Genomic DNA, 13,502 nt, shown 5'->3' with positions numbered 1-13,502 from the left:
GTGGGTATGTACTTGGCATGTGCTGTTGCTGCCCGTGCTGCCACGGTTACACGACTAGTTCTCATCATGCTAGCATGTGTATGCGAGCTGGGAATCACAGCCCTAGCTCATCATGTAGATGTAGCTTCAGAATCATGTTGAATTCCCCCCTGCTACTGGATACTCATATGGCATCCAGTCCTGACACGTGTGGACTTGGCAACTGTAATCCACGCTTGCATGACCTTCAGGCTTCAGTACCGCAACCGTGCTATACTTAAGAATCCTTGAAGAAGATTGAGCTGGTACAGCATGCTGCAGCCTCCCAACTAAACAGCAATGGTCGATACAAAGACATCACCCTGGTGCTCTGGTTTCTACACTGGCTTCCCATAGGATACCAAGTCAGGTTCACGCTACTAGTCTTGATCTTCAAAGCCTTATTGAGATGAATGCCCATCTATCTCAGAGACCGCCTGATCAGAACTCACCGTGATGTTCACCGGATGCAATGGAACCCTCAGCAGCAAGGTTTAGACATGTAGGAACCGGGGATAGAGCTTTCCTGGCAGAGGGCCCACCCACAGGGGTTGAGCAAGACCACAGACCTAAGGAAACCCACATCTTTGATTTGGCTCTTCCACAATAATGGACACATGACTGTACTAAACCCAAGCAAACATCCTGCCCCTCCTGCAGCTAACTAGACCTCCAGGATCAGGGGGTAGCTGTGTAAGTCAGTATCCACAAAAACAATGAGGAGTCTTGTGGCACCTTAAACAGATTTATTTGGGCATAAGTTTTCGTGGGTAAAAAAACCCACTTCTCAGATGCACCTCCAGGAGTTAGAAGGAAGGGGGGAGACATTAATTCTCATTTTGTCTCTTTTTCTCCATTCCATGGTGCCCAGATACCATAGTGATGGTGCAGTATGAAAACCTATGTTGGCTAGAACGGAAACAAAGGAAAGAAACTCAATAGCAGCATAAACATGAGGGAAAATAACTATCAGTAGCTGGCTGTGGGGTCAGTTATCTGTCCTGGCCCCTTTACACTTCTTGTCCCCTCCAGTAACAAACCTAGGTTGTGTGTTATAACTAGGATAAAAAAAGAATTAGATAAGTTCATGGAGGATAGGTTGATCAATGGCTATTAGCCAAGATGGTCACGGACGCAACCCCATGCTCCAGGTGTTTCTAAACCTCTGACTTCCAGAAGCTGGGAATGGATGACAGGGGATGGATCACTCAATAATTGCCCTGATCTGTTCATTCCTTCAGAAGTATCAGGCGCTGGGCACTGTCAGAAGACAGGATGCTGGGTTAGACAGACCATTGGTCTGAACCAATATGGCCATTCTTGTGTTCTTATAAACTACCTCCTCTTGCCGCCCCTCTGATATGGAGCGTGCCAAGATTGCAGCCAGGTGAGAGAGGAATAGTTAGAGGGCCAATGTGTTCTGGCTGCTGCAATGGCCCCTGTTGCCACAGAACAAAAGTAAGAGCAGATTCAGGGCTGCTCTAATTGGCATTGAGGCTAGAACTGGTCCTTTGGCAGACCCAGAATACAGGCCCAAAGGTGAGATAAGGCCCTCCCACCCCATTCCTGGGCCGAGCACAGGCCAGTCAGAATGGGGAATCGGCTTCAGTATTAATTATTAATTTATAATAGATTTATGTTGCTTTCTTTAAGTGGGTCTGGTTTATGAGTAAGCATCAGGCTTTTTTTCTGCACACAGCCATGCTTTGCAAATTTTCACGTGTCAACATAAAAACCACCACAATAAAAGAGTTACTAATGTCTTTTAGTTTTTGCTGGAAATACTGTTGGTAGACTTTCCGTTGTTTGACATTTCCAGATTTGTCTGTGCTTGGAGGTTTTGCAAAAGATTTTCATTCATAAGTGATTAGCAGAAGCCTGTCAACATTCAGACACAAATTCCCTGTTTACTAGTTATGCAATCCTTTTTTTCTTCAGCATAAACATAGCTGATCACTTTATATCCTCTGTATATTGTTTCTTAATATGAATGAAGTGAAGCAGGCTAACCAGTAGTCATTCAGATTATTGCCTAACATAAACTTACAATGGGCTATGAAATGTTTAGCTATGCAAACTGTGAAAATGACTATAACTATGTAATGAGAACACAGCCATATTGTTAACACTTAGCATTGAATATGTTTAAAAAATTAGGAAGAGGGTATCTTTGTTGAAATTTGATCTGTTTACTTGCTTTAAAGAAAAGTCAAATCACACTGGACAAATGTTAAATCCGCTGCTACATCATCCAAGAGAAAGAAAACCTGTATGACTGCATTTAAAAGCTAGGGTGGATACTTGTGTTCAAATGAGCAGAAAAGAAAGAAATATTGTACCATTTTTGCCAAAAATATAGTGACTAACATTTGTTTTTTATTCTCCTTTTATTAAATCACTTCTATAAACCACTCAAAAGTTTCAGTTTATTCAGCGACAATTAGTTTATTGTGTTTCTGAGGTGGATTTAGATTCGAGTGATAAAATTACAGGCCAAAATTACAACCATAATGGAAAATACTGGTTCACGTTTGGCTTTCCATAACTGAAAGATTAGTAGCCATTGCCAATAAGCAGGAGGAAGAAAAGATAATAGGATATGTGTTTATCACTCAAGCTAGATTCCAGAACATGCCACAATAAATTTATATAAGGTAGACTGGAATATTTTTGTTTCCTTTCATTAATGCGGGGGAAATAGATTTGTTCTCCAATCTGACAGATTGTGCAAGGGTAACTATAGTTCACAAAGTGGATTAGCATAATCTTGCATGAAAATTTCAGATCTTTAAAAACTTTAAATCAAATATATTTCTTTTAATTCAGATTCAGCTGATTACATCCCAGTTCTACTTTCATGTTCCTCTGTTTCATTAGCAATAGCTCATGATTATAGCTAGTTGCAATGTTCCTTCGGTGTATTTCAATGGACATGTGTTTTCTGGAAAATCAAAATTTTTGTGGGAATGACAATTTTGCTGACATTTTAAAATCAGGACAAAACATTTTGTTCCAGGTTGGTTTGACGTTAATCTCTGAACCCTCCTGAGCTGCTGCAATGGTTCATGACAACTATAGTTTGGGTGTTCTTTCCTATGGGCTGGGCTTCCCACCTGGACTACATCTCCCATGATTCACTGCATGCATGAGACTACCATGATGTATTGCTGCAGTTCATGTGGACACAGAGGTTCATGTTGACATGGAATGAAATGCTTCCACATTTCCAAATCAACATTTGCTGGCATTTTTCATTCATGAAAAGTGTTGATATTTTGACTTTTTGTCCTGATTTGTCCAAATGTCAAAATATTGGAATCGCCTGGGACTGAAGTTCTGTTTTTTGATCAACTCTAATCAAAATACTTTTTGGCCTTATCATATAGCTATAAAAAATTCCTGATATTTCTGGGTTAGAATTCTACCCCATGTAATACCATATGACTTAAAAAAATCTTTGTCTTTTCCCTAAAACACTTCTTATTTTAATGTATCTGTGAATTTTGTGCTTTTGAAAGTGATGGGCTAATAAGGCTGGCTTGGGCCAGTCATAATGAAGTTAAGTACTCCGCCTGCTTTCCGTAGACAGCTCTGCCAAGTCACCTCAGCCACAGCCTATACAACCGGATTGCCCTATCGTACTGTGGATTAATTCTGCAGTAACTCCACTGAAATAAATAGAGCTCCTCCAGTAAAACTGTGCATAAATTCCAGGTGATTCAGACCTGTGATGTTCTGCTATTCCAATATCTCTGAGCAAAATTTGTCAATCAGGCTAAAATTTATTCAGCTGCCTGGTAGAGCAGGTCAAAAAATGCAGACAAAGTATTGTGAAAATGTTTTCAAAAAAAGTTTTGTAAAAAAAAAAAAAAGTCATCACCAGTTTGATTTTTTAAAATATCTTGACCATGCTGTCCGTTGGTTGCAAAACAGCAAATAAAAAATATGGAAAATGTTGTCAACAAATTTTCTTCAAAAAAATTTCAAAATATTTTGACTGGTTCAACTATTGAGTGACCTTTTTAACTTACATAAATGGGGCTTGTGGTGAGATACCAAATGCATTTTAATTTGGAACCTAATCTGAGATATAGTTTGCACCCAGGTTTCCAGAGTTAGCCCAGTGCACCTCCAGGAATTATTCTGGGGAAGCACCAAGGCCTTGTGTTCTGCAGGTCAGATTAGATGATCACAGTGGTACCTTCTGGCTTTAGAATCTACAAATCTCGTTCCTGTTTTTCTCTATTGGCAGCAAAGAATCCTGTGGCACCTTATAGACTAACAGACGTTTTGCAGCATGAGCTTTCGTGGGTGAATACCCACTTCTTCGGATGCAAGTGGTGGAAATTTCCTGGGGCAGGTATATATAAGCAAGCAAGAAGCAAGCTAGAGATAACGAGGTTAGATCAATCAGGGACCCTGTTCTAGATCATCCTCCCTGATTGATCTAACCTCGTTATCTCTAGCTTGCTTCTTGCTTGCTTATATATACCTGCCCCAGGAAATTTCCACCACTTGCATCCGAAGAAGTGGGTATTCACCCACGAAAGCTCATGCTGCAAAACATCTGTTAGTCTATAAGGTGCCACAGGATTCTTTGCTGCTTTTACAGAACCAGACTAACACGGCTACCCCTCTGATACTTTTCTCTATTGGCTGGCTCTAAACCTTCCTGAAATCTGACCTTAACGTGTTTACATTCACTTTAAATACTAGGCCAACTCGTTTCCCCTAAAGCTGTTCCCATGTCTTCTAACAGTGTTTCTTGAATCCTGCTATTGCAAAGGAACCAAGTTACAGCCCTGTGGCAAAAGAAAAGACATACAAGTTACTCGATCTATAATGCAGCAGCATGGAAGAAATTTATGTTTGATGGTCCACAGGTATGTTTGTTTTGACTGATGCATATGAATCAGCGTCTGGTTTGCATCAGATTATCACTGTGAAATGGGTTTTAACCTGATTGCTAATTTGCAATGTGTTTATATGTGGAGCTGAAATGAAGCACATATAAAGGGGTTGCCACATAACCACTTAAAAGTTTGGATGATTACTAGATTAAAACCATTTATTGAGACCTGGGAGAAGGAGTTTTATGGGGAAATGAGCCAGTGCTATTTAGAAACTGAAACATTAATGGCCTGACAGTGGCTAAAGTGATTGTTGTTTTCATTGTAAAGATTTCCTGGACAATTAGCCATCTCCAGACATCTCTGACATGTACTTCTCAACATGTGACACCAATGTAAACTCAACATGTTAAAGACAAAATTGCCTATCTTTCCTCCGAGGTCCTCCCCTCCCCGTCCCTTCTCCATAGCTGTCAGCCGCTCCACCACCTTGGTTTCATTGTTGAATCCCATGTCTCCTTCTCCCCCTTCCCCATGGATAGATATGGTCACTAAATCCTGCTGGTTGTCTCCTCAAAATATCTCAGAAAATCCATCCATTCCAGTTACAACCCCCCTAGTCCAGGCTTTATCGTGTCATACCTTGACTGTTATGAATTCCTGCTCTCTTTTCGTCTTGACACTCACCTAGTCTTCCCCCTTCCAAATTAGCCAGTACTTGAAGATGATCTACCATAGCAACCAATTTGGCTCCCTCCTATGGACAAAGAGAAGAGAGTTGTCCAACACAGAAAATGTCAATATCAATTGGAGAGCTACAAAGCTGGAAATACGGAGACCATACATATGGAAGAGTGGAACAGGTGCAGGTATGGATGTAAAATGAAATGCTAAACAGGGAAAAGAAGAAGAATATAAATAACTGAGCACTCTTCATTACAATCTTTCTGGTTTTGCACACTTCTAACTTCCCCCATCCTCTTCATCTCTCTTCAACGAATCAGCAACTGGCTTGTTGACAACGGAGTTGGCAGTTCTCCATATGTAGCCAGGACAGGGAGAGCTTTCTAGGAGGCCGAGGGATGTTGGGTGAAGGCTCTGGAGGAAGCCCAAAGCAGCAAGAACTCCAAAGGTGAGAAGAGATTCGAGTTGAGTGCTGGATTGTGGAATCAGAGGTAGTACTGAACCAAGGGCTTCATTTTCAGCTAGGTCCCACCTGCCTCGTCCCCCCCAAAAGGCATCCATGCTTTTGTCCAGGGTATTTGAAAATGCTGGCCCTACATTGATATAAATCATGGTGATTGCACCCACGTTTTTATGCCTGCCAGAGAACATCTGCTTTTAAAGAGCTGGATTGTGGCTCACAGAGGGGAGGGTTAAGAAGCTTTCTCTGTCTTTGTGCCCCTGGTGGCTTTCCACAAACTTGGTCCCTCACCTGAGTGCAGGAACTAGTATCTGCTCACACCCGGAGGGACACAAGCCACTCGAAAGAAGACCTGTGAGTTTGCCCTCCCTCCCCCAGCAAAGCTGGCTAGCTGTGAAGGGGAGTTCAGTCTGCATCCACTTAAGAGGTGTAACACTGGGCATACCCCTCCTACACCCTGGGACACTAGAGCAGGCATCATGCCTACCTGAAGCAAAATGCCCCTTTGGCTCTTCCCCTGAGGCAATTCAGATGCATATGGGCACAATGTGGCTCATAGGACTTTGATTCATGTGATCTCTGCTGAAAGACCCATACATAGTAAATTGCATCACCCTTTATTTACTTTGGAAGAGAGAAGGGCTGAGCCAACCCCGCTAGGTTTTAAGGAGTCTAGGTATTTAAAACTTGATCCTTAGACAGTTAAATTATTGAACTAACCTTTTGGCAGGTAGAAAACTCTTTCATCTCACCTTTTAGTGGATACAAACACCAGTATATATCCCATTCTTGGCTTTTCCACTTCATTATTCACACACAATCCTTACTGCTTCTGAATCACAAGTCAAAAGAATTTAGGTCTGAGCTCAGTATTCTGTAAGCAAACCAACAAGCTGCCTATTAATATAGCTGGAATACATCCCGAACCTTTCATCGCTCATCTCAGGCTATAGACAGCACCCAGTGTTTCCCGCTGCACTGTTGATATAGACGTGTTACGTTTGCCCCCACCCCACGCTGCCAGATCTCATTTCTTCGTTTACACAAACTGTGCAAAGTTCATTAGAAAAGGCAGAAATGGAAGGAAATGTAAATGTTCTATAAAGGAGGGAGGGATAGCTCAGGGGTTTGAGCATTGGCCTGCTAAACCCAGGGTTGTGAGTTCAATCCTTGAGGGGGCCACTTAGGGATCTGGAGCAAAATCAATACTTGTTCCTGCTAGTGAAGGCAGGGGGCTAGACTCAATGACCTTTCAGGGTCCCTTCCTGCTCTATGAGATAGGTATTTCTCCATATATATATATATATAAAGTAATTTGCCAAAGGGGGAGGGAAATCTCTTCTTCTATTAAGGTTAAAATAGGGTGGATCTTAATAGGATTACTCATATTCCAATAGCACCTAGAGCTGTCCTTGTGCTAGGGGCTGTACAAACACTTAGAAAGAGATAGCTCCTGCCCCAAAGATCTCACAGGCAAAGGGCAGGAGGGTAAACCAGCACAGAAAGATGAATGCCTTGTCCAGGGTCACACAGCAGGTCAGGGGCAAAGCCAGGAATAAAACCCCAGTCTCCTGAGTTCCAGTCCAGGGCCCTATCTACTAGAGGACACTAAAAAAAAATGATTTTCTGTTGTTGGCAGATACCTATATAAAGAAGTTATGTATACATTGCATACCAAATCATTCTCAGATCAAAACCAGTATTTCACTATGCAGTTCTCTGATATGATCCTTTTTTTGTGCTATTAAATAAACACACAGGGGTTAAGTTCCCTTCATGAGAGAAGATGTTGATTTCATTACAGCCCTTGACTATAAACACTGTGTACTGTAGCTCTGACTAATTGCTGGGTGTTATTGGCAGACGTAAGAGTGTGCACATGTGCCAGGAGATCAATTCAGCTTCGAGCTCTGTGCCAGCGAGTGAGTTATCTCCTTCTAGCGTGATTTTATTTCACGTCTTAATCTTATTTGTAAATGTGATCCCTTGATGACACAATGTATAAGACCTTGGCTTAATGCACAACATTCATGAGATGAACTTGGAAGGGTGTCCAAGATACATACTTTATTTTAAACATGAGTTTAGAATCTTTTTTTTTAATACCCACTCAGGGGATTGTCATAGGACATGAATGAAAATACATTATTTTCTTCATGATTTAAAAGCAGTTGGAGAGTGCGACCTCATGGACAGAGCACTAGACTAGGAGTCAGGAGACCTGGGATTTATTCCTAGCTCTGCCACTGAACTGCTGGGTGATCTTGGGCAAGTCACTTTGCTGCTCTGTACCTCAGTTTCCCTATCTGTAAAATAGGGGTATTTATCCTGCTCTCCTTTGTAAAGTGCTTAGCGATCTATTGATGAAAAAAGCTAGATTTTATTATCTAAACAAAAAATCCTGTTCTTCAACTTTCCCCAAAATATTCCAAGATGTGGTAATTTTGGAAGTTTCCTTTCCTATCTAGAGTTTGGTCAGCTTTGTTCAGGTAAACGTATGGTTATCACAAAGAACTGAAGTATAACCTTGTATATCTAGTTAAGCATGTATAAGAACCGATTGGGTGCTACTTTGTGGTACAACCTTAAGACCTAATCCTGCAGACATGAATAATTTTACTCAGGTGAGTGGTTTCATTGAATTAAATGGGACTACTCACCTGGGTACAGTTACTCAACTGACATGCTTAAGTGTTGATGGGTTCTTTCCCTAGGGGGTCAGTTCTGATCTCACCTATGTCGCGGCATATCTAATACAAACACTTTATGGCCCTTGTGCATCAAACAACCCCCAAAGCAACATTAGAAGATAATAGAAACACATGAGAACGGCTACTCGCATCACATGGGGGAGAACAGTGCGGCCCGTAGAGTATTTTGTTTAGTGCAACCCTCATGGACTAGTGCTGGATCTTCTGAGGATGATAATCTCATGCCCTTGGGTGCATCACTTTACAGTAAATGATGTGCGTGATATACACAGTGATGTGTGCCCATGAATCAAGCCTGTGCTCTGACATTGCACGAAGATATATCATTACAGCCACCATATGAGCCCTAGTATTTCCACAAAAGAGAGCATGAGAAAAAGAACTTTTTATGCCTCTGACCTTGATCTAAATTTGCATTTCCTTTGAGCGGCTATTAAAAAAAGGAAAGTTTGATATCTTTAATGTTCTTGAAAGCGAGCAATTGATAACACTTTCAGAGGCCAGGCTTCAAGCCAGGGCAATACTGTGTGAGTCTCCCAATGCAGCTCTGCCAAAGGATTTCAGCCCTGCTGGCTAGATTGCAAATCCCCTGCTGTTTACAAATGCAGGCCACCCTTCAAGCCAATTGTTTAAGACTGTGTTGAGTGTTGTGAGCTGTGTTCTATCTATGATATGAACAAATGCCCATCAGGGACTAGGTTAAGTTCACACAGCTCATTTCCTTTGGCCTGCAGGTAGATCTGAATTCAGACCATAAATAAAAGGCTAGCGTATTAACCCTTTCCACCCACTAAAAGGTGTTTTTATTTTACAGGGCGGGGGGAACCAAAACAATCAAAATCCGAATTCAGATTTAAGAGTAAAAAATAGCTCCTGCGGCTCTTATCAGAACGCCGTAGAGTCATTGTTCTGATTTTATAAATACGCTTGTATTCCCCTTGACCGTTTCCCCACTCCTGCCGTATCTTCCCTTCTATGTGCCCTTGGCTGGTTTCCAGCCTATTTCTTTATGATGCAAGAGAAGATAAGCTGCTGAATTGGAGGCCTTATGAATGTTTGGCATCAGGAAAGACAGCTGGGGAGTGTGGATCCTAAGACAGAACGATCATTCAACAGAGATCCCTATGATCACACCAAAAGGAGGCCCCTTGAGAGCTTTTCCATTGCTTGGGCCAGCGTGTTAAGCACTTAACACTATCAGCTGAGCCACAGGATGGGAATGTTGTATTCTTGCCATCCCCAAAATACAGACTAACCAATGAAGTTTGAACAAAGCCCTTACAACCTTCACTGCATCCGTACGAGCTGTTGGCCAAACACACAAGAATTAATAGGCTTTTTATAAACTACTGTCCAGTGAAGGGGGAGACGTCTGAAGGTTCTGAGAGGGGAATGGGAGTCTGGAGTCTTGAAATCAGCCATGATTTTCCAAAGTGATTGAATAGTGTTGTGGGGTGTCTTACTTTTTGAGGTCCCGGCGTGGGACACTTTAAAGTGACCTGATTTTCTGAAAATGCTGAGGGCCCAGCCATTGAAACGAGAACTCCTTTAAGATGTCTCAAAATGGATACCTGAAAAGGATCGCGAATCACTAGTTACTTCTTTGAAAATCTTGGACTCAGTTCCTAACTCTACCAATGACTCTGTGTGCCTCAGTTCCCTTTCCAAAATACTTTACCACACTACAAATATTCCCCTACCTCACCCAAGTGTTAGTCCATTAACATCTGTGAAGTGTTTTAAGCATCTTGGAGGGAATGTGCCAGACAAGTGCAGAGTGGTGCCGCATCACTGTAGCATTTCTCTGCAACCTGAAGCACATTCAGAGGATACCAATTGCCATTACTACTCTCTGATACAGATCTAGCTAGGCTTTTTTCAACTCTCTCATCATCCTACCGCTCTGAGATAGGACTGCGCTATGTTCTCCACTGATCAGACGGGGACCTGAGGCCCAAAGAGACTTGTCCAAGATCACACAGAAACTCTGCAGCAGAGCTGGGAACTGAATGCTGGTCTCTGACATCCCAGGCTAGCGCCCTCACCACTGGACCATACTTCCTCCATAGCTCTGCCAGCCTCCCCTTCATCAGCAGCTTTCATCAGCAAAAGGGGCTTGAATTCAAAAGCATGAGTTCATCTCCTAAAAACTCAGCACTTTGTACTATTGCCAATGGGTCAGTCGCTTCGCCAGGGGAAACTTCCCTTCCAGAAACATGATCTTTTGAGAAAGGGCCAAGAAAACAGAAAAACAAACGATCAAGAACATTGCCTTTGAAAATGCTCCTTCACTGCTCAGATCTGTTTCCAGTCTTGTCCTGTAGGACGAGTACTCACTTAAGTTGCCTCTCCCATGCTTGCTGGGTAACTGCTGCTGATCTAAAATCTAAATGAAGAGCAAGTAAATAAACAAAAGTCATTTGGCTCAGAGATACACAGGGTGAGACATACTTCATTTTTCGTGATGATGCCCCAGCTTGCATGCTTGCTTTCAACAGGACTGTGGCAGTCCAACTCCCCCCCAGTTTTCTGCAGCTGTAGCCCTTGAAGTGGCACAAGCCCCTTGGTCTGAAGAGCTCCCCAATGGAAGCAGGTCTTAAAACTGTGTTTAGTTTTCACAGCCTTGTGGAAGGTGCCCAATAGGCCTTTTTTAACTATTTGTCAGTGTCCCTGGATAACCTCAGGGTAAGCTTGATGCTAACCTTTATGGAGGGCTGGGACTATCATGTTCTTGTTGAATAACAGAAGATGATTCTGAGAGAATCAGTAGTAAAGAGAAAATGAATTTGAGGGAGGATTTTTTTTGGGGGGAATGGAGGAGGGGGGCGGTTGAGGCATAAGTCTGCAGGCTCCAGCCGTCTTTCCTCTTTTCTTCACCTCCAAGTCTCCATGTTAAGGTGATTCTGCCTTCTGGTCAAAGAGGAGGGGTCACAGCTTCTTCTGGACCCCACCAATCCTTGCTGAAGCATCTGATCAAAACATGTGAATGAAGGTGCATCCTGGGTATTTGTCATCTGCATTGCTCCTAGCTCCTGCTGGTCTGCTGCTAAAGGGGAGCTTTCAAGAGAGAAAATAGAAAATCTGATAGAGGGGGTAAGGGCAGAAGCAGCTATTTGATCAGATAGGGCGGAGTGAAGTTTGAAAAACTATTAGGACAATTTTAAAGTGGAAGCTGATCCTCAAGCAGAAGAAAGTAAACCGGATGCTGTTTTAATATAAGCTGCTTTTTAACCCATCTCCTACTGAAGTTAGTGGGAGTTTAATAGTGACTTCACTGGCAGCGCAGTTAGGACAATGCTGAGCCCTTTTGAAACTGAACTTTGCCCTTCATATTAAAACTAAACTTTCTTAAAGCCCCTGAGGGGTTGTTTTTTTTTTTGGTTTGTTTGTTTTTTGCTTACTCTTTGGTGTCATCGCACAATCCTTATTCTGCTGGAAAAGCTTTCTCAGGTTTAGCGGCAGTAAAGGCAGCGGAAATGTGTTGTTCCTGTAGTGCAATAATGTTTTCCTAATCTCAGTATCTTTTTAAACATGTCCACATGTACTATGCTTCCAGAGCATTCCGGGTCCAAATCACAGCTGCAGAGAGCAGTCAGAAAGTTTGAACTAGTGGCACATTCCAGCCAGCCATTTCCCCTTGCTCAGTATTCCTGGAGAAGTAAGTAATGCAGACAAATTGCTTGCATGCCCCTCTGCTTGTGGGTGATTTTTCATGGATTTTGGTCTGATTTATTTTTTCTGAGCAGAAAGCAAAGTGCTTGGACCATGCAGAATAGAATCTTTGTAAAAACACATGCTAAGAAAGATTGTGCCATATGGCAGAGTTTTGCTATCTATCACAAGTGTGTGTGTGTGTGTGTGTGTGTCTGCCTGTCTGACTGCGTGAGGCTTTTTACCTTAGATCTTTTAGTCTGGATGCATCTAGGTTTTCTAAAACTAAGGGCCACATTGTGACTGGCAGAAGGCATGAGGGAGGGTATGGGGGAGGCACAAGGAACTTCTTCTAGTGCAGTGGTTCTCAAACTGGGGCCTCTGCTTGTTTAGGGAAAGCCCCTGGCGGGCCAGGCCGGTTTGTTTACCTGCTGGGTCCTCAGGTTCAGCCGATCGCGGCTCCTACTGGCCGCAGTTCACCGCTCCAGGCCAATGGGGGCTGCAGGAAGTGATGGCCAGCAAATCCCTTGTCCCACGCTGCTTCCCACAGCCCCCATTGGCCTGGAGCGGTGAACCGCAGAACAGTGGGAGCCGCGATCGGACGAACCTGCGGACCCGGCAGGTAAACACACCGGCCCGGCCTGCTAGGGGCTTTCCCTACACCAGTGGTGGCCTCAGTTTGAGAACCACTGTTCTAGTGCAAAGGAGCATCATAATTGCAGACCCTGAGCTCAGGGGACCTTGCCCCCAAAGGCTGAGGAGAAGATAGGTCTGTGGCCTAGGGCTGGCCCATGTTGGGACTAGTAGGGTGACAAAGACTTCCCAGTCCTCTAGTGCGCCAACCTGCTTGTAGAAAGACTGTCCCTTCTCATGCTGCCCCACCATATGCCATAAGAAGGGTCAGTGCCTGAAAAGCACAATTTGTCCCTTAAGAAAATAAAATATTACAAACATTCTGCTCCTTTCCTATCTGTTGCTATTGCATCAAACAGAAATGTCATGTGATGAGTCAGAGCTTGGCAGCATTGGTCAACAGAGACCAATCAGGGCCTAAGTACAAAAGATGTGCTTCCTCTTTAAGGGTGGTGGACTGCAGGCTTGCAGCCAGCCTTCCTCTGAGATCCCCTC

General features: G+C 43.1%; 1 long non-coding RNA gene across 1 annotated transcript; it reads right to left on the bottom strand.

Annotated features, from left to right (window-relative positions):
* Positions 1-815: 815 nt before the first annotated feature.
* On the bottom strand, positions 816-6,954 carry LOC123349547. Its single transcript, XR_006573574.1, has 3 exons — positions 6,765-6,954; positions 5,556-5,625; positions 816-927 (listed from the first exon to the last, which is right to left on the bottom strand). It is a non-coding gene; the product is annotated as an uncharacterized LOC123349547 (long non-coding RNA).
* Positions 6,955-13,502: the final 6,548 nt, after the last annotated feature.

The sequence above is a fragment of the Mauremys mutica genome, chromosome 14 (genome assembly GCF_020497125.1).
Source record: "Mauremys mutica isolate MM-2020 ecotype Southern chromosome 14, ASM2049712v1, whole genome shotgun sequence".
NCBI lineage: Eukaryota > Metazoa > Chordata > Testudines > Geoemydidae > Mauremys > Mauremys mutica.
Note: the sequence above shows the minus strand (reverse complement) of the source record. Positions and strands in the feature narration are given on the sequence as shown.